Genomic DNA, 21640 nt, shown 5'->3' with positions numbered 1-21640 from the left:
GGGAAAAGTGTTAAGGTTTTTCTGTTTTAATTATCTTGTTAAATAATTTGTGAAAAAATTATGTATATCGTAAGAGTCTCACAAATAAATGTCTATTAAAGGATTAGCACTGGTTTCTTCGGTTTTTAAGATGGTTTATTTTATGATATATGGCTGTACTTTTTGATCAGATGACCACCTTTGTAAACAGATATAATCGTGTACCACCATTTTCAATGATGATTTATTAATGTTTCAAAAACATTCTTCACACAGGTGGCAGGTTGATATTTATGTGTAGAAAAATCTAAAGAATAAAATTCAAATAAATGCTTTCTTTATGCTGTGTTTAGAGAAAAGAAACACAATTGAACTACTGTGTTTGCAACCTCCACTAGTTGCACAGCCTAATATCTGCTGACTTACGATAATAAAAACCGGGTTTCGATACCCATTGTGGGTAGAGCACAGACAGTCCGCGGTGTATCTTTATGTGTAATTTAAAACAACAACTTTTATATACTGAACAGAGGAGAAAACAGTATAATACCTTACTGTTGAAAATGTTGTCGAAGAGGTGTTCTCAATATTATATTTTCTTTACATGTGACTGTTTTAACAATGCTAAAATAATCCACTGAACGATAAGCGAATATTCAATATGCTGTAGAACATTAAAGAGAAACAATGCATTTTTAACAAATATGTGCGAGCTATTATAGCTTAGGGGTAGAGCACTGATCTTGTAAACGAGAGGTCGTGAGTGCGAACCTCACTGGTGGCTTGTATATCTTGAACTTGACAGATACTTTTATTTTCATTACCTGTAATTGAACAAAATAACATAATTTTATTTTACGATAAATATGACGATACATTATTTTTCATAAAATTTAAATTTTCAATAAAAGCGACATTGTTATTTAAAAATATAAACTGCGTTTTCTCTGCTCCTATTAATTTTATACAGCGTGTGGAAATCAATATTTCCCAAACTGCTTGAAGTATAACCCTGTTTTTTGATATATCTATTATAAAATTATAAAATTAATATAAATCAAAAATTTGACTTTACTAATGTTGATAAATGATGTAGACATGGAGGGAAAAAAGAATTTTTTGTTCGAAAACATAATATGGACACTACTTTCAGCCTTGTTTCTTTTCTGAGAGCCCGTAGATTTGCTAATGTTATTTTTCTGGTTAGCAGTAGATTGTAAAAGTCATTTATGTTATTGGTGTTATTGTTGTTAATATTGACTAGGAAATATGGTTTGTATAATTCTGTGTTATTTGTTACATAATTATTTACTGTATTGAAAAAATAGGTGTTCACGTCTGGGTCGTTGTCTTTGAAAGTGTTTTGTAGTTGTTGTCTGAAGGCTCCTGGGTTTTCTTTGTCGGTGTGTGCTAATGCGTTATTTTGTTCTTATGTTGGGTATTTTCTTGTTGTGGCTTTTTTAGTGAGTCTTTTTTAGGTGCGACCAAAGCTCTCTAGGGTCGGTTTTTCCATTTAGTTTGCAGCAGAAATTGTCCCATTTTTCTTGTTTTAAGAATTTAATTTCTGCTCTGATTTTATTTCTGATACTGTTTAGTTGTGTTTTGATTTCTTTATCTCTTGTTGCCATGAACTATCTTCTTAATTGTCTTCGTTGTTTTATGAGTGTTATTAGTTGTTTGTTTGATTTCCATGCGTTATTCCTTTACTAAAATTGATAAACGCTATATATATGGAGTGAAAATAGAAATTTTTTGTTCGAAAACATAATGTAGACACAACTTCCAGCCTTGTTTCTTTACTTTCTTAGAACCCCTAGGTTTTGGCTGGAAAATATAATATTTACATTTGGATTCAACGTTTTTCTGCATTCTTTTAATGGTCCCTATTTCTCCTTTTCCAATTAACAGTTTTTACTGATCTTGTTCCAAAATGTATCTGAATCTGACCTCGTTGTTTAGAATTGCTTGTTTGTTTCGAATTTCTCGCAAACTACATGAGGGCTATCTGCGGTAGCCGTCTCTAATTTAGCAGTGTAAGACTAGAGGGAAGGCAGCTAGTCATCACCACCCACCGCCAACTCTTAGGCTACTCTTTTACCAACGAATAATGGGATTGATTTATCACATCATAACGGTCCCGCCACTGAAAGGGCGAACATGTGTGGTGTAACGGGGATTCGAACCCTTGACCCTCAGATTACGATTCGACTGCTTCAACAATTGACCACGTCTCGGAAAGCGTTCTGCTTCAAGAATGAATAAAACAAAAATTAAGAGTAGCCAATTGGTTTTTTTATTTATTGCTTTTCAAATTTATATATTTTATGGTGTTACAGCCTTCAAAGTACATAATTATGCTCGTGATTTATGGCACGAGCACCTTTTTTTACTGACGTCACAACAGTACAAATTGCAACGGTAAGCGTCCTTTATGTGACATTTTAGATTCTAATGACTGGCCCGGAAGACAACACATTAGTGTAGAGTTGTGCGAATGGGTTATTCCTTCAGTTGACTCCTTCAGGCGGTCTTTGGTTTCTGTTCGTGGAGTTTGTCGTGTCATCTTGCACATGCGTCGCCGGAATAAACGTTTTCGGCAAGAAAAAAAGTCGGTGGTAAAATTCCTAAGAAATGAATTATCTTTATAGACATTCCGATCTGAGAGCGGTAATTTTTAATGAAGAAATATTTTTAGAACTATAACGACCATATTTAATAAAAGTGATATTCTGTAATGGTAAGTAAATCTAGTGTATTGATATCATTGTGATATCATTTTTTACTTAATTTTGTTACTATTACGAAGCAGAAGAATAACACGGAAAAAGTTTTAGTTATTTGTTGAAGTAAACTGATTAAGGTATAATTATATCAATAATTTTATTGATAATCTGAAACACCTTCTGAACGCCTAAACTTTTTAATGGATTTAGATACTTTTAAACTTTGATGTTTCGTAAGTAAGGGTAGCCTAATAAACGAGAGACGGAGTTTGTATTTTCTTATTACAAAGCCACATCAGACTCTCTGCTGAACCTACTGAGGTGAATCGAACCCCTGACTTTATCTTTGTAAGTCCGTAGACATACCGTTGTATTAGCGGGGGAAGTGAAAGAAGGAATCAACTATAAAATTTTAACAGTTTGAATTATATATCTATCACGTTATAACTGCCCCAATGTTAAAAGGGCGAGCATATTTGGTGTAACGGGGATTCGAACCTGCGACCCCGAAGGCCTCCAGTGGCTCGGCGGTATATCTGCGGACTTACAACGCTAAAATATGGGTTTCGATATCCGTGGTGGGCAGAGCACAGATAGCCCATTGTGTAGCTTTGTGCTTAATTCAAAACAACAAGAACAACAACAGCGACCGTGAGATTAAGAATTGAGTGTTTTAACTGGTCAAATGAGTCTGAGATTACCAGTGAAAAATAGCAGCTGAATTAATTATAAATTTATAAGTTACTTTGAGGCTGCTAATTTAAAACCGGTAATTGACTTCTGTACTTTTAACCTTCTTCCCTGTGTTTGACAAATATTTTGGGCCCTCATTAGCGGCTGGATTGCATTATTTATGAAGAATGAACTAATGATATGGAAAAAAGTAGTGGTTATGAGTTCACTCTGTTCTGCTTAATAGTGCCTGATCAAACAAAAATATATTAAGTTAAAGGATGCAGGTCTTTATAGCAATTTCTTTATTTGTGTTTATTTAGATTAATATAAAATATCGCTTGAAGGTTTGTTTATTTATATAAGTAAGATAGTGCATTAGTTAAAAATATTTTAAATACTGATGTTGTATTATGAGCTTCAAAATATCGATAGATGCAGTGAACTGAAATAGCTTTCCATGATTTTGAATTTTACATTAAAATGTAACGAAACAGAGTTTATAGACAAAGTTCTACTTGCTTTTTTTCCGTTTCGGAAGTTATCTTCCAGTTGTCTATATCTCTTGAAACAATAAGATGTTAAATATTCACAACTTTGTCCAAGATGTTTGTTTGTTTGTATACTGTTAAATATTAATGTCATTGTTTACATGTATGGGGTAGTTACTAAGTAAATGTCCAAGCAGTAACAGAGAAGATAGATGTGACCGGATAAATATACACGAGTTGTTTTTCTGGTCCATATAAGTTGTTATGAGAATCTGTGCCTCCCGCTAGTACCCCGGTAAGTCTCCGGATTCACAACGGTGGGCTCGGCAGATAGTCCGATGTGGTTTTACTATAAGAAGAACACACACATATCTGTTTGGTATAAAAGAGTTTGTTTTTGGTATAATCTTTTGTAAAATAATTTAAAGCTTCGTTCATACAATTTATCTGTGCTTGGTGTGGATGAGTCCAAACGCGCCAGAAATTATAGATCGTCAAATTGTTCGACTGTTCAGAAATGGTATGAAGCAAACTGAAATTTTCAGAACACTAGGGTACCTCAGTGTACTGTTTCCAGAATCCTAGAACGTCTCGGATTACAGGAAACGCTGTTTCCAAAAAGTATAGTGGTAAACGTCGGAAATTGTTCCCTGAGATTATCGTATTTTGGACATTTTAACACATCAAGGTTAAAAGAAGTCTTGCAACCCATTAAGACAGGAATGGCATGAACACGTTTATTACAGAGTATTCAAAACAACTTGGATAGGAAGCCGACTAAACAAGATTATTTTGCCAGAACGGTTGTCTGAAAACCGATATTAACCAGAATTCACAGCTCTCGCCGTGCTACTTAGCCAAAACGGCATGCCAACTTACAGTTATGACACTGGTGACATGCCAACTTACAGTTATGACACTGGCGACATGCCAACTTACAGTTATGACACTGGCGACATGTCATCTTTTGAGAAGAGTCTTGTTTGTGGCTTGTTAAAGCTGGTGGTAGGATTCGTGTTCATTGTTTTCCTGGAAAACAAATGTGGGTAGACTGTTTCCTCAGGGAAGTGGCGCAGAACATGTTTGAGCAGTTATTGATTATGGGAGATAAACCGCTCTTCATATCTTCCGGAGAAACACCAATGTTGCCTTCTAAAGGCATGATGTGAAGACAATTATTCTGCCATATACTAGGGAAAGGTTTAGCAATAATTTGTGATCCAGGATGACAATGCCAATGCCCACACTGCTTGTACTGTACAGGATTATCTCGACTGGGAGAACGTTACAATAATGGCATGGCCATCAAAGTCTCCAGGTTGTAATTTCATTGAAAACTGTTGGGCAGAACTGAGCCTTAAAATTTCTAACCACAACCAGCTACTGTAGCTGAGTTACACCACTTTCTAGTGACAAATTGGGATGAAATCACAGTGGTTTATATCAATAACCTCATCGACAGCATGCCACGTCATCTTTGGAGGTGAGTAGAATAAGAGGAGAACCAAGTACTTTATGTTAAATATGAACTGATATAAGATTATAACCGCTCTTGATAATAACTTGATATTATATTTTGTTTTGGTAAGGTTTTGTTTTGATAGGTAAAGTTCTGAATTACACATCTTTCTGCAGGTGTCTGATAAAATTGTTTGCTTTTCTAATAAATCGATGATGATGTGTCTAGAACTTGTCTCATTATACAGATTATATACATAGATGTTTAATACAATGTTTCTCAGCTTGACATATTAAGTTTATTTATATTCCATCTTAATAATAACTATCCTATTCTTTGCAAAATATACAAACATTTTGGTCAAGACTGTATTTCAAGTTTAGATTTCTGTGAAATATTTGAGAATAAAGTAACTACCAATCCCAAGATGAAATATTTTTTAGATTTATGTTTAATTATACGCAGTTCGGATAAAGTTATATTAATTTGTAATCTGAAACCTCTGGACAATTACCTACACTACTAAGAAGATGGAGAGGAAGTAGGAAAATTTTGCATAAAACTATACACATGAAATTTGCGTATAACCGTTCCTAATTTGGAGTACAAAGGAATCACTTCAAAGTGATAACTCATATAAAATTAAAGGATACCAATATGTATCCTATATACAGTTATAGGATATCATTATGTATGATATATACAGCTAATAAGTTGTATTTCAGTTATCTAATAATTTATAATATTGAATTGAGAAGCGTAACTTGTTTCATAACAGAGATTTTGGCATTGTTGAAGTTATAATATTAGAAATTTCGATTAAACTTTTATTGTTCAGAATAATATATATCATCTATAAAAATTCATTGTCAATATGCAAAAATGCCAAGTTACGAAAAGAGTTCAACAATATAAAGTGGAGATTTCAGACAGATAAGTTGAGTTAGAAACAATATAGAAATTTTTTTGTACTTGTGTAATGTTAGTAGTGTAAGACTAGAGGGAAGGCAACGAGTTATAACCAACAACCGTCAACTCTTTGGCTACTCTTTTACCAATGAAGAGTGGAATTGACCGTAACTTTAATACTCCCCACGGCTGAAAGGGCGAGCGTGTTTGGTGTATCGGGTATTCGAACTCGTGACCCTCAGATTACGATTTGACTGCCTTAGCCACCTGACTAAAAGCGTTCTGCTTCAATGGTAAGTACAACCAAAATTAAGTGTAGACAACTGTTTTTTTATTTATTGATTTTCAAATTTATGTGTCTTAAGGTGTTATAACCTCGTGACCCGAAATATTTTATTTTACTAGGTAGGATCTATCTACTATTGTTTGTGTATTTGAATATTTATGCATAAACTTTGAAGTGGTTTTGGGTACTATATATGCTGTCCTAAGTAGTATATTTTATAATGACTCTAGTTTGGCTGATTGGTCGATAACTGTTTGGTTTATTGGCTGGCATACCTTCTTTATGAAACATGAATGTATAAGCTTACTTCCCAGAGTAACCAGGGTAAAAGGATCAATGAAAAATTGCTTATAGATGATCAAATAATTTCAAAGTGCCTTTTTTGAAGATAATTTCTTGTTTGCCGTCAGTTTCTGGTGATTTGTTTTTGGTATTCTTAACTGCTTGTTTGAGTTCTGTTAATGTAAATTTTTGGTAAGCATTATATTATTATAGTCATTTATGTTATTGGTGTTATTGTAGTTAGTATTGATTGGGAAAATGTTGTTTTGTTGTTTGTTGTTGTGTTGAATTACGCACAAAGGTACACAATGAGTTACGTGTGCTGTGCCCGCCGCGGATATCGAAACCCGGTTTCAGGCGTTGTAAATGCGCAGGGGGCTGTTTTGAAAATATGGGCTTTCTAATTCTGTGTTATTTGTTACGTTATTGTTTACTCTATTGTAAAAATAGGTGTTCACGTCTGGGTCGTTGTGTTTTAAAAGTGTTTTGTAGTTCTTGTCTGAAGGCTTCTGCTTTTTCTTTGTTGGTGTGCGCTAATGTGTTATTTTATTCTAGTGTTGGGTATTTTCTTGAAGTGGCTTCTTTGGTGAGTCTTTATAGGTGCGACCGAAACTTTCTAGGATCGTTTTTTTTTTTCGTTTAGTTGGAAGCAAATGTTATCCGATTTTACTTCGTTTAACAATATAATTTCTGGCCTTATTTTATTTCTCATACTGCTTATTTGTATTTTTATTTCTTTGTCTCTTGTTGCCATGAACTGTCTTCTTAATTGTCTTTTCTTTTCTGTGTTATTAGTTGTTTGTTCGATTTCCATGCGTTATTTATAGTTTTATGTTGTTCGTATGGTAGAGTATCCGATGCTGGTTTTGGTAGGTACTGTGTGATTATTTGACTATAACTATCAACTTTTACTTTGTTGTTGGCTGTATGCTCAACATTTTCTGGTAATATGTTGTCTAATTCTTTCTGATATTTTTGTCAATTAGCTTAATTGCAATTAATTGGTCTTGTTTAAAGGTTATATCTTTATGGAGATCGAGATCGAAGGTACACCATATTGGTAGAAGATCACTGTCAACATCTTTTTCCACATTAAAATTTAATAACTTTTGTTTGATATTAAAGAATGTGAGGCAGAAGTCTAAGATATCTCTTGTATTTATAGCGTGCGTAGTATGCGTAGGCGTACTGTCGTTTATTACGGCTATATTATTTTATCAATGAATTGCAATAGATGTCTTCCATGAGTCGGTCTTGTGTAGCTAGGACTAAAGTGATTTTGAAATTGTGTTGGCTTTTTTCAATTTTGGTAGTATTTTGTTTAGTTGCATTTCGCGTGTTTTTGTTTCATTTGTTTGTAATGGTTTAAATTTGTATGTGTCTGATAGGATATTCTTCATTTTTTGGATGCATTCATTCGTATTCATTATGACTATAGCGTTTCTTTTATCTGCTTTTAGAATTTTTATGCTTTTGTTTTGTTTTAGTTTTGTAATGGAATTAATGTCTTGTTCTGTGAAATTGTTTGTTAGCTTTCTGTTTTGTGAAATTATATTGATGGTTTCATGAGAAAATTCTTTGAAAAATCGTTTAAGATGTTTTTAGGTGTTTCTGGAAAATATAAAATTTTTAATTTTTGTCTTGGAAGTTTGGATGTTGTATGTCAATAAAATTTTGAAGTTGTCTTCTTTCTGTCTGATGTTTTCAGTTGTTTTCTTGTTTTTGTTTTCTGGGGAAAGTATCGCAAGTCTCCTAAATAGGTCTTCTAAACTTGCATTAATTTCTAAGGTTGGAATGTACCTAGGTGTTATTACGAAGTTGAATCCTTTGTTAAGTAGATGTATCACGTCTGTGTTTAATTGTCGGTCGTATCTGTTAATTATGAGTTCAGTTAATGGTTTGTCGTGTTGGTGACTTTTCTGTTGTTTGCATTTTAGATTTTCTAGTTTTTTTGTGGCAGATCTTTTTGTATTTGTCATTCCCAGTGGTCATTTGGTTTATGTTTCGTTGTATAAGTCCGTAAATCTCTGGTTTCATGCAGCATGCCAGTTGAAGTTCTAGGTTCATTTTTTGTTAATGTAAGTCATATAGTTTTTATATAATAACATAATTTCTCTGTTAATATCATGGTTGTTTTATCTTTTCTAATTGCCATATATTTCCATATTTTAAATCTATTGTTATGATAAATCAGGGTTTCACTTAGAATAATAATATCAGGGCTAATTTCTATTACTATGTCTACGCTTTCGTGTTTTTTGGAAGTAAGTGAGCCTAGAACTGTGAATTTATGTTTTTAGTAAGCATTTAGTGATTGTTGTAATTAGTTGTGGTATGTATTTTCTTGCAGCGCTTATGAATAGATCAAAGCAGTTTTTAGTTTGGGATAGATTTGTGTATTCTGCAATGAAATCTGTAAAGATGTTTTATTTACATTTACTATTAAACCTGTTTCGTCGTTTGTGTTCTCTTTTATTGTATGAGTGTTGTTCTCTTGGGGGTTTGTTGTGTCTGTGATTTTGTTAAGTTGTTGTGTATTGTTTACTGTTTTCGTTGAGTTTTGTTGTTCTTTTGTTTGTCATTTTTGTTGTGTGATGTTTTCCTTCAGCTTTTGTGCATTTGTCATTGTATGTCTTTTTGTAGCAGTGTGTGTTTGTTGTGCAGTTGTGTAAGTTATATCGTTTGGAATTGGTTTTGTTGTTTTTATTTCATAGATACGCTGTTTTATTTTCTTGTACAAGTGGCAAACTTTGCAGCTTGCTGTGTGTGTTTCTAGGTAGTTGCAACAATTAGGAATTACTTACTATTTTTTACTGACAAATATATGGTACTTACCGCCATGTACACAGCACCTCGGTGTTGCTAAACGTGCCGCTGATACGTGACCATATCTTTGTCAATTGTAGTTTTGTATAACTACAAGTGCTGTATTTTCAATTGCTCTACTTGAAAATTTTGGTACCAGAGAGTAATGCCGATGTTTATTAGGTCCAGAATGTTGTAATTTTTTTCTGTGTCTACTCTTATTAAGTTTGTTTGTTTGTTTGGATATTATTCTTTCGACTTTACTGTAAGGTGTATTTTGATCCTGTAGTGCCTGTTGTGTGTCTTCTATGTTAATTGCGTAGTATTCCCTACGAATTACGATTACCTTGGGCTGTGGTATGCTACCTGGTAGGTGGATATTAATGTTTCCAGGTGTAAAAAGCGTCCTTCGGCCATTCTTTTAGTAGCTTTTTGAGGTCAGCAGCTCCTTTTTTACGAACAAGGACACCGCCACTGGGTAAACGCTTGTCATTGGCGATTTCCACAACTGGATTACATCGTCTGATTTCCACCGCAATTTGCGGTTGGTTGCATGTGCGAGGTACACTTTGGATTATAGAAGACTTTGGGGTTGTTTAGATTTTGGTGTTATTTTTCGGACCTTATAGTATCATTTTGTGATGAATTTCGTCTTTTTGTTTTTGATAGCACTAGTGTAAAACCTTGTTTTTCAGTGTTTTGTTCCTCATTTTGTTAATGGATTTCGGCTATATCATTAATTGTTGTGTATCAGCATTCAAGGTGTTATTTGGGCCAGTTGGTTTGTTTTTAGTATTTATAAAGGTGGAGGAAACTATCACAGTATGAGAAGTTTCTCCACTTTCTTCTTCATTTTCATAATTTTCACTGGAGTTAGTTAACAATTTTTATTCTTGCTTTTCATTTTCTCCTTATATTAATATCTTTATCTTTATCAAAAGATGATAATTTTGGCCACATTACATCAGGCCATGAATGGGGTTTTATTAACTGCATTTGAAATTAAATTGATATCTGGCCACCTAATGAACTAGATTTACTTAACTTGTTTTTCAGGCCACTGGTAGAGCGTGCGTCTTGGTTTTTAGACGTCATGTTCTTTTACTAAGCTGTTGTCAGCGTCGCTCGAGGTTAGGCGACCCGCACTTTCGTCGTCCAGGTGAAGTCTTAGGCTTCCTCACGTTAAACAGGTTCTGTAACTTATTTGAGTATTTCTTAGCGCTCTTTCACCCATATAAGTGTATATATCTCACTCAGAAGGAAGTTCTTCTTTCCCTGTGTATTCGATAGCTCTTTAAAACCTCTCTCTTCTTCTCGCTAAAGGTCTCCTGATCTCATTATTTAAAATTGTTTGTTTGTTTTGAATTTCGCGTACCTAAATTAGCAGTGTAAGACCAGAGGGAAGGCAACTAGCCATCACCAACCACGGTCAACTCTTTGGCTACTCATTTTCCAATGAAGAGTGGAATTGATCTGTCACATCATAACGGCACGACCGCTGAAAGGGCGAACATGTTTGTTGTAAATGGAATGCAAACCCTTGAACCTCACATTACGATTCCACTGCCTTCATATCTGGCTTCGTCTCTGAAAGCGTTCTACTTCAAGAGTAAATACAACCAAAATTAAGATTAGCCAATTGTTTTTGTATTTATTGCTTTTCAATTTTTTATATCTTAAGGTCTTATAACCTTCAGAGCTCATAATTATGCTTGTGATTTATGGCATGAGAACCTTTTTTACTTACTTCACAAGAACACAAATTGCAACGGCAAGCGTCCCTTGTGTGACTGGCTGGTGGACAATATATTCGTGTATTGCTTTACGAATGGCCACAAGAGGTGACCCCTTCAATCGGTCTTTGCTTCATGTTCGTTGCGTTCCTCGTGCCATCTTACACACGCGCGTGTGTGTGTTTTTCGTATAGCAAAGCCACAAAAGGCTATCTGCTCAGCCCACCGAGGGGAATCGAACCCCTGATTTTTGCGTTGTAAATCCGGTGACATACCGCTGTATTAGCAGGGGTTTTACACACGCATCATCGAAATAAAAGTGTTCAGCAAGAAAAAAGTCGATGGTAAAATTCCTAAGAAAATGAATTATTTTTATAGACATTCCGATCAGGGTGCGATAATTTCTAATGAAGAAATATGTTTATAAAAATAATAACCATATGTAATAAAAGTAATATTCTAGAATAAGTAAATATAGAATTTTGATATCTTTGTGATATCATTTATAATCTGAGATAGTTACAGTTACTAAGTAGTAAAATAATTAGGAAAAAATTTTAGTTACTGGTTGAAGTAAATTAATGAATGTTTTTCCTTAGTATAATTATATCTATAATTTAATTGGATTATCTCAAACAGCTTCTAAACGCATAAACACTTTCGTCGATTTCCATATTTTTAAACAAACGAGAGAAGGAATCCACGACTAAATTTTAATAGTTTGAATGTTAAAATACGAAATCCAACTGCGAGGATCGAACTCATAACATTTGGGTTATTTGACCAACACTCTACTACTGATTTTAACAATTTATGCTTGCATTTTTAAATGTATGATTTATAGAGAATAATATTTACCTTACGTAAGTTAGGTAAAGAGGAAGTTGGAAGATTTTGCGTAAAACTATACACATGAAATTTGCGTATAACCGTTCCTAATTTAGAGTACAGAGGAATCACTTCAAAGTGATAACTCATATAAAATTAAAGGATACCAATATGTATCCTATATACAGTTATAGGATATCATTATGTATGATATATACAGCTAATAAGTTGAATTTCAGTTATCTAATAATTTATAATATTGAATTGAGAGGCGTAACTTGTTTCATAACAGAGATTTTGGCATTGTTAAAGTTATAATATTAGAAATTTCGATTACACTTTTATTGTTCAGAATAGTATATATCATCTATAAAAATTCATTGTCAATATGAAAAAATGCCAAGTTACGAAAAGAGTCCAACAATATAAAGTGGAGATTTCAGACAGATAAGTTGAGTTGGAAACAATATAGAAATTTTTTTGTACTTGTGTAATGTTAGTAGTGTAAGACTAGAGGGAAGGCAACGAGTTATCACCAACAACCGTCAACTCTTTGGCTACTCATTTACTAATGAAGAGTGGAATTGACCGTCACCTTAATACTACCCACGGCTGAAAGGGCGAGCGTGTTTGGTGTATTGGGTATTCGAACACGTGACCCTCAGATTACGATTCGACTGCCTTAGCCACCTGACCACGTCTGTAAAAGCGTTCTGCTTCAATGGTAAATACAACCAAACTTAAGTGTAGACAATTGTTTTTTTATTTATTGATTTTCAAATTTATATGTCTTAAGGTGTTATAACCTTCTGAGTTCATAATTATGCTAGTGATTTATGGCATGAGTACCTTTTTTAATGACGTCACAACAGTACAAATTGCAACGGTAAGCGTCCTTTATGTGACATTTTAGTTTCTCATGACTGGCTGGAAGACAACACATTAGTGTAGAGAAATATATATGTAAAATCGGCTCGTTTGGTGTTGAGAAAATATTTTACGTAGAAGAGCGAACAACGTTTCGACCTTCTTCGGTCATCGTCATGTTCATTAGTGTAGAGTTGTGTGAGTGGTTAAAATAGGTGATCCTTCCAGGCTGTCTTTGGTCTCTGTTCATTGAGTTTATCGTGTCATCTTAAACGCCCATTACTGGAATAAAATCTTTCGGCAAAGAAACATCACGTTGATAAAATGACAAAGAAAATGCCTTTAGACATTTTATAGACATCTTTATAGACATTCCGATCTCAGGGAGCGATAACTTTTAAGGAAGAAATGAATTTAGAACTAAAACTATGTAATAAAAGTGATATGCTAGAATTGTAAGTAAATCTAGTATGTTGATATCATTGTGATATCATTTATAATTTAATATTGTTACAATTACAAAGAAAAAGAATAACTCGGAAAAAAGTTTTAGTTATTTGTTCAAGAACATTTGTTAATGCTTTTCCTTAGTATAATTATATGAATAATTTAATTGGATTATCTCAAATACCTTCTAAACGAACTAAATTTTCATCGATTTCGATATTTTTATACTTTCAAGTTTTGTCCGTAAGGGCAACATAAGAAACGAGAGGTGGAATCCACTTCCAAATTTTACTAGTTTGAATGTTAAAATACGAAATCCAACTGAGAGGATCGAACTCATAAAATTTGGGTTACTAGACCAACACTCTACTATTGATTTTAAAATTTATGCTTGCATTTTAAATATATGATTTATAGAGAGTAATATTTACCTTACGTAAGTGTTAACATAATTAAGAGGCTTCTTGTACAGGTGATGCATATAACACAATGAAATAACAACAATATTCATATTGAATCATAATCAACGCTTGAACACAATTGAACTATTATTTGTGTCGCCTCCACTAGTAGCACACGGAATGTCTTGCAATAACAAAAACCGGGTTTTCATACCCATGGTGGGTGGAGCACAGACAGTCCGCGGTGTCGCTTTACGCTTAATTTAAAACAACAACTATTATATATCTGAACAGAGGAGAAAACAGTACAATACCTTACTGTTGGAAATGTTGTCGAAGAGATGTTCTTAATATTATATATTTTTTTTACGTGTGATCGTTTTAACAATGCTAAATTAATCCACTGAACGATAAGCGAATATTCAAACAACTGTAGAACATTAAAGAGAAAGAATGCGTTTTTAAAAAATATGTACAAGCCAGCATATCTCAGGGGTAGAGCACTGGTCTTGTAAACCAGGAGTCGTGAGTTCGAACCTCACTGGTGGCTTGTATATCTTGAACTTGACGGTTGCTTTTATTTTCATTACCTGTAATTGAACAAAATAACATAATAATGTTTTACGATAAATATAGCGATACATTATTTTTCATATAATTTAAATTTTCAATAAAAGCGACATTGTTATTCAAAAAATTAAGCTGAGTGTTCTCTGTTCCTATTAATTTTGTACGGCTTGTGGAAATCAATATTTCCAAAACTGCTTGAAGAATGATCCTGTTTTGGATATATCTATTATAAAATTCTTGAATTAATATAAATCTCTAGTTTGACTTCATTAAAATCGATAAATGCTGTAGACATGGAGGAAAAACAGCATTTTTTTTGTTCGAAAACATAATGTAGACACTACTTCCAACCCTGTTTCTTTACTTTCTGAGAGCCCCTAGATTTGGGCTGGAAATTATATGTGCATATGGATTGAACGTTTAGGTATATATGTATGTGTACCCAGGAATGTCAGTTGCACTGGACCTCTTCCTCTTTTTTTTTCCTTGTTAGAGTGAAATGTTTAGTATATTAAAAATTATTATATGAGGATTAGAGTAACCCATATTTACTCAGACACCCTTCGGGGTAATGTCCATGTATTTTGCACTATCAGTTCCTTCACTAATGTCTCGCTCATAGGTGGCATGTTTTTTATTTTAGTATTTATTATTATTATTTATGTATGTATATATATATTATATTTGCCCCCCCCCCGCTAGTATAGCGGTGTGTCTTCGGATTTAAACAAAACCGCTAAAACCAGGGATTCGATTTCCCTTGATCGGCTAAGCAGATAGCCCCTTGTGGCTTTGTGATAACAAAATACACATACTCATTTTATTTTTATTTATTTATTTTCATTATTTCTTTATTTTTAAAATAATATTATGTTAATAATCTAATTTGTCAAATAATCGGGGAGAGGTGTTTAGGACTATCTTTATCACATACGAGGGCTGTTCAAAAAATACTCGGACTGACGTCATAAAACAAAATGTACTTTATTTAGAAGTTACAGGTCTGGGACCCCTTCAAGATACTCTCCTCCCCAACGCACACACTTATCCCAATGGTGTTTCCACTTGTTGAAAAAGTCCTGGTACGATTCTTTTGTAATGTCCTCCAGCTCCTTCGTCGCATTTGCCTTAATCTCGGGAATCGTCTCAAATTTTCTTTTTTTCAAGGGTCTTTTGAGTTTGGGGAACAAGAAAACATTGCAAGGAGCAAGGTCAGGTGAGTAGGGGGGGGGAAACAGTGATCGAGTGTTTGGCCAAAAACGCACGAGTTCTGAGGCACAAATTTCGCAGCAACGCGGTGCATCTTCAATTTTTCGGTCAAAATCTCGTAACAAGATCCAACTGATATCCCAAACTCTTCAGCAAGCTCCCTAACAGTCAGACGTCGATTTGCCCGCACCAGGGTGTAGATTTTGTCGACGTGTGGGCCGTCAGTTGACGTGGAAGGACGTCCAGGACGCTCATCATCTTCAATGGACTGTCGACCATCCTTAAAACGTTCATGTTACTTGAAACATGCCGTACGCTTCATAGCAACATCACCGTAAGCCGTGTTAAGCATAGCAGAAGTTTCAGTCGCAGATTTTCCAAGTTTAACACAAATGTTCACAGCAAGTCGTTGCTCCTTCAGGTCATTCATTCTGAAATCCACCAAACGAAAAAAATCGCACTTATCTTAAAACCGCGTAGCTAATACACAAATGAAGATATCTGCAATCGGGAAATGGCGTCGTAATCAGCTGATCTGTGCAAACCTAGCGACAGCATGCGGATTCCACTGAAACCAACTGGAGCCGCGCAATTCAAACAGTCCGCGTATTTTTTGAACAGACCTCGTATGCAATACCTATCGAGTTCGCATAATAGTTCACTTTTTTTTTCAAATTTTATCAAAATATTTTATTGTAGTATGTATTGATCTTTGTTGTCCCTGTTGTGTGTAAAAAGTGTTAAGGTTTCTCTGTTTCAATTATCTTGTTAAATAATTTGTGAAAAAATTATGGATATCATAAGAGTCTCACAAATAAATGTCTATAAAATGATCAGCACCTGTTTTTGCAGTTTTTAAGATGGTTTATTTTATGATATATGGCTGTACTTTTTTGATCAGATGACCACCTTCGTAAACAGATATATTTGTATGACACAATTTTCAATGATGCTTCATTAATGTTTGAAAAAATTATTTTCATAACTGGTAGGTTGATATTTATGTGTAGAAAAATCTAAAAAATAAAATTCAAATAAATGCTTTCTTTATGCAGTGTTTGGAGAAAAGCAAACAGAATTGAACTATTGTGTGTGCTACCTCCACTGGTAGCGCAGCCGAATGTATGCTTGCTTACAATAATAAAAGCGGTGTAGCAATGCGTAATTTCAAAAACAACTGTTATATATCTGAACAGAGGAGAAAACAGTACAAAACCTTACTGCTGGAAATGTTGTCGAAGAGATGTTCTTAATATGTTTTTTTACGTGTGATCGTTTTAACGATTCTAAATTAATCCACTGAACGAGAAGCGAATATTCAATATACTGTAGAACATTAAAGAGAAAGAATGCGTTTTTTAAAAAAAGTGAGTTCGAACTTCACTGGTGGCTTGTATATCTTGAACTTGACGGATACTTTTATTTTCATCACCAGCAATTGAACAAAATAACATAATATTATTTTACGATAAATATGGGGATACATTATTTTTCATATAATTTAAATTTTCAATAAAAGCGACATTGTTATTTAAAAAATTAAACTGCGTTTTCTATGCTTCTATTAATTTTATACAGCGTGTGGAAATCAATATTTCCAAAATTGCTTGGAAAATAACCTGTTTTTGATATATCTATTATAAAATTCTAAAATTAATATAAATCACAAGTTCGACTTTACTAAAGTTGATAAATGCTGTAGACATGGAGGGAAAATAGAATTTGTTGCTCAAAAAACATAATGTAGACACTACTTCCTGCCTTGTTTCTTTAGTTTCTGAGAGCCCGCAGATTTGCTAATGTTATTTTTCTGGTAAGCAGTAGATTGTAAAAGTCATTTATGTTATTGGTGTTATTGTTGTTATTATTGTCTAGGAAATAGGGTTTGTATAATTCTGTGTTATTTGTTACATAATTATTTACTGTATTGAAAAAAATAGGCGTTCACGTCTGGGTCGTTGTGTTTTGAAAGTGTTTTGCAGTTGTTGTCTGAAGGCTTCTGGTTTTTCTTTGTCGGTGTGCGCTAATGTGTTATTTTGTTTTAATGTTGTGTATTTTCTTGTTGTGGCTTCTTTAGTGAGTCTTTTTAGGTGCGACCGAAACTTTCTAGGGTCGGTTTTTCCATATAGTTTGCAGCAAAAGTTGTCCATTTTTCTTCTTTTAACAATACAATTTCTGGTCTCATTTTATTTCTCATACTGCTTATTTGTGTTTTTATTTCTTTATCTCTTGTTGCCATAAACTGTCTTCTTAATTGTCTTCGTTGTTTTATGAGTGTTATTAGTTGTTTGTTTGATTTCCATGCGTTATTTGTAGCTATTTGCTGCTTTTAGTAGGCACTCCGTGATTATTTGACTACAACTATCAGCTTCTTTGTAGTCGAATTTGTCTTCTTTACTTTAAAGGTTATATCTTCATGGGGGTGAGATCGAAAGTTCCATATTGGTACCATATCTACCATATTGGTAGAAGATCACTGTCAACATCTTTTCCCACGTTCAAATTTAATAACTTTGGTCTGATATTTAAGGAGGTGTCTAAGGTATCAGTTGTATTTGTAGTATACGTGGTATGCGTAGGTTTACTGTCGTTTATTAGGGCGATGGTAATTCATCAATGAATTGCAATAGGTGTCATCCATTTGTATTTGTGGATTTATGTCAAAGTTTTTATGTTTACTATTTAGATCACATATTACAATTGTATTTTGGTTGTGGGAAAGATATTGTGGAATAGATTTATGTAATACATTTGGTTGGTGATATATCTACTATAAAATTCTTAAATTAATATAAATCCCTAGTTTGACTTTACTAAAATTGATAAACGCTGTATATATGGAGTGAAAATAGAAAGTTTTTGTTCGAAAACATCATGTAGACACCACTTCCAGCATTGTTTCTTTACTTTCTTAGAATCCCTAGTTTATGGCTGGAAAATATAATATTTACATTTGGATTCAACGTTTTTCTTATTTTCATTATTTATTTATTTTTAAATAATTTTATGTTAATTATCGCTCTCAGATCAGAATGTCTATAAAGATAATTCATATTCTGAGGCATATTAGAACCGACTTCTTTTCTTGCCGAAAACTTTTATTACGGTTACGCTCGGGTAAGATAACAGGACAAACTCTACGAACAGAGACCAAAGAATGCCTGAATGGGTCACCTGTTCTTACTAATGTGTAGTCTACCAGCCAATTATTAGAAACTAAAATGTCACATAAAATACACTTACCGTTGCAATTTGTACTGTTGTGACATCAGTAAAAAAGTTGCTCATGCCATGAATCATTAACATAATTATGTACCCTGAAGGCTATAAGTTAACCTTGAGACATATAAATTTTAAAAGCAATAAATAAAAACAATTTGCTGCTGTTAATTTTTGTTTTATTTAGTCTTGAAGCAGAAAACTTTCAGAGACGTGGTCAGGTGGTTAATACTCTCGGATCGTAATGTGAGGTTTTGTGCTCGAATCTCTGTGATATCAAACATGCTTTCTCTTTGAACAGTGGGGCTGTTATAATGTGATAGGTCTATCCCACTACTCATTGGTAAAAGAGTAGCCCAAAAATTGGGGGTGGGTGGTAAAGACTAGTTGCCTTTCATCTGGTCTTTCACTCCTAAATTAATGTCGGCTAGCGCAAGTAGCTCTCGTGTGGCTTTGCGCAAAATTCACAACAAACAAACAATTGTAAGCAATGAGATCAGGAGACCTTCAGTGAGAATAAGCAAGAAGAATGGAGAGTTTTTAAAGACCTCTTGAATATACAGTAAAAAATCTTTTATCCCTTCTTCTGAGTGAGATATATACACTTATATGGGTGAAAGACCGCTAAAAAATACTCAAATACAGAAACTGTTAAACGCGAGGAAGTCTAAGACTTCACTTGGACAACGAAAGTGCCGGTCGCCTAACCTGGAGCGATGCCGACAACCACATAGTAGAAAAAGAACATGACATCTAGAAACCAAGACAATTAAAAAGACAGCTCATGACAACAAGAGACAAAGAAATAAAAAACACAAATAAGCAGTATGAGAAATAAAATGAGACCAAAAATTATATTGTTAAACGAAGAAAAATCGGATAACATCTGCTCCCAACTAAACGAAAAAAAAAACGATCCTAGAAAGTTTCGGTCGCACCGATAAAGGCTCACTAAAGAAGCCACAACAAGAAAATACCCAACACTAGAATAAAATAACACATTAGCGCACACCAACAAAGAAAAAGCAGAAGCCTCCAGACAACAACTACAAAACACTTTCAAAACAAAACGACCCAGACGTGAACACCTATTTTTACAATAGAGTAAACAGTGATGTAACAAATAACACAGAATTATCCAAACCATATTTCACAATCAATATTAACAACGATAACACCACAACGTAAATGACTATAATAATCTACTGCTTCTTAAAAATTTACATTAACATAACTCAAACAAGCAATTTAGAATTCAAAAAATAAATCACCAGAAAAGGACGGCATACAAGAAATTCTCTTCAAGAAAGGCACTTCGAAATTATTTGATCATCTATTAGAAATTTTTCATTTATCGTTCTACCCTTGCTACATCTCAGTTTCTTGGAAGCAAGCTAATACATTAATGTTCCATAAAAAAGGTATGCTAGCCAATAAACCAAACAGTTATCGACCAATCAGCCTGACCAGCTGTAAATGAAAAATTCTTGAACGAATAATCAGTAATAGACTCTCCACATTTTTGGAAATAACGTCAAAATTACTCGAGAGACAAAACGGATTCAGAAAACTTAGACAAAAGGCATATCACTTAGTAAGGTTAACTGAAACAATAATTATTAGATTTAACAAGAAAAGAATTAGGCGAAGAACAAACTATGCTAGGAGTCTAACTGATAAAAACAATGGAGTAACAGCTGAAAACATCCTCAAAATATACAAAACGTATATAACTGTAATAGACTATGCAGCTTCAGCGTGAATTAACGTAAGCAAAGAACAATTCTAAACCAAACAAGAGTCATTATAAAATATACTACTCGACAGCATGTAGAGTGCCCAAAACCACTCCTTCAAAGTTTATGCATAAATATTCAAACCCACAAACAATAGTAGATAGACCCCTACATACTACAATAAAATATTTCGATAAAATGTGGAGAAAAAAATGAACTATTATGCGAACTCGATAGGTATTGCATATAGATAGTCCTGAACACCTCTCCGCGATTGATATACAAATTATATACCTGAACAGAGGAGGAAACAGCACAATATTTTACCGTTGAAAATGTTGTCGAAGAGATGTTCTTAATATTATATTTTTTACGTGTGATTGTTTTAACAATGCATTATTAATATTTTGAACGATAAGTTGATATTAAACATACTGTATAGTTTCTTAACGAAATTATACGTTTTTTCAAACAAAGCAACGAGCCATCATAGCTCAGAGGTAGAGCACTGGTTTCGTAAACCAGCGGTCGTGAGTTCGAACCTCACTGGTGGCTTGCACACTTTAACTTGATGAATGCTTATACTTCTATCATATCCAGTTGAACAAATTCATATGAAATTACTTTAGGATAAAGATGGCGATACATCATTTTCCACGTATTTTAAATTTTCATTAAAATAGACATCTTTGTTTAAAAAAATTAAACTGCGTTTTCCATGCTTCTATTGATGTTACACAGCTTGTGGAAATCAATATTTTCGAAACTGCTTTTAGAATAAGGTTGTTTTTGACATATGTGTTACCAAAATCTTCTATTAATATAAATCCCGAGTTTGACTTTACTAAACTTGATAAATACCTAAGACATGGAGTAAAAATAGAAATTTCTGGTTCGAAAACATGATGTAGACACCACTTCCAGCCTTGTTTCCTTACTTTCTTAGAGCACCTAGTTTTAGGCTGGAAAATACTATATTTGCATTTGGATTCACCGTTTTTCTTATTTTCATTATTTATTTATT

General features: G+C 33.7%; 2 non-coding genes across 2 annotated transcripts; both read left to right on the top strand.

The window, feature by feature from the left end:
• Nucleotides 1–14360: 14360 nt before the first annotated feature.
• On the top strand, nucleotides 14361–14432 carry TRNAT-UGU (transfer RNA threonine (anticodon UGU)). Its single transcript has one exon. It is a non-coding gene; the product is annotated as a tRNA-Thr (tRNA).
• Nucleotides 14433–21099: 6667 nt separating this feature from the next.
• TRNAT-CGU (transfer RNA threonine (anticodon CGU)) lies at nucleotides 21100–21171 on the top strand. The gene has a single exon. It is a non-coding gene; the product is annotated as a tRNA-Thr (tRNA).
• The last annotated feature ends 469 nt before the right edge of the window (nucleotides 21172–21640 follow it).

This window comes from Tachypleus tridentatus, chromosome 1, assembly GCF_004210375.1.
Source record: "Tachypleus tridentatus isolate NWPU-2018 chromosome 1, ASM421037v1, whole genome shotgun sequence".
Lineage (NCBI taxonomy): Eukaryota > Metazoa > Arthropoda > Merostomata > Xiphosura > Limulidae > Tachypleus > Tachypleus tridentatus.
Note: the sequence above shows the minus strand (reverse complement) of the source record. Positions and strands in the feature narration are given on the sequence as shown.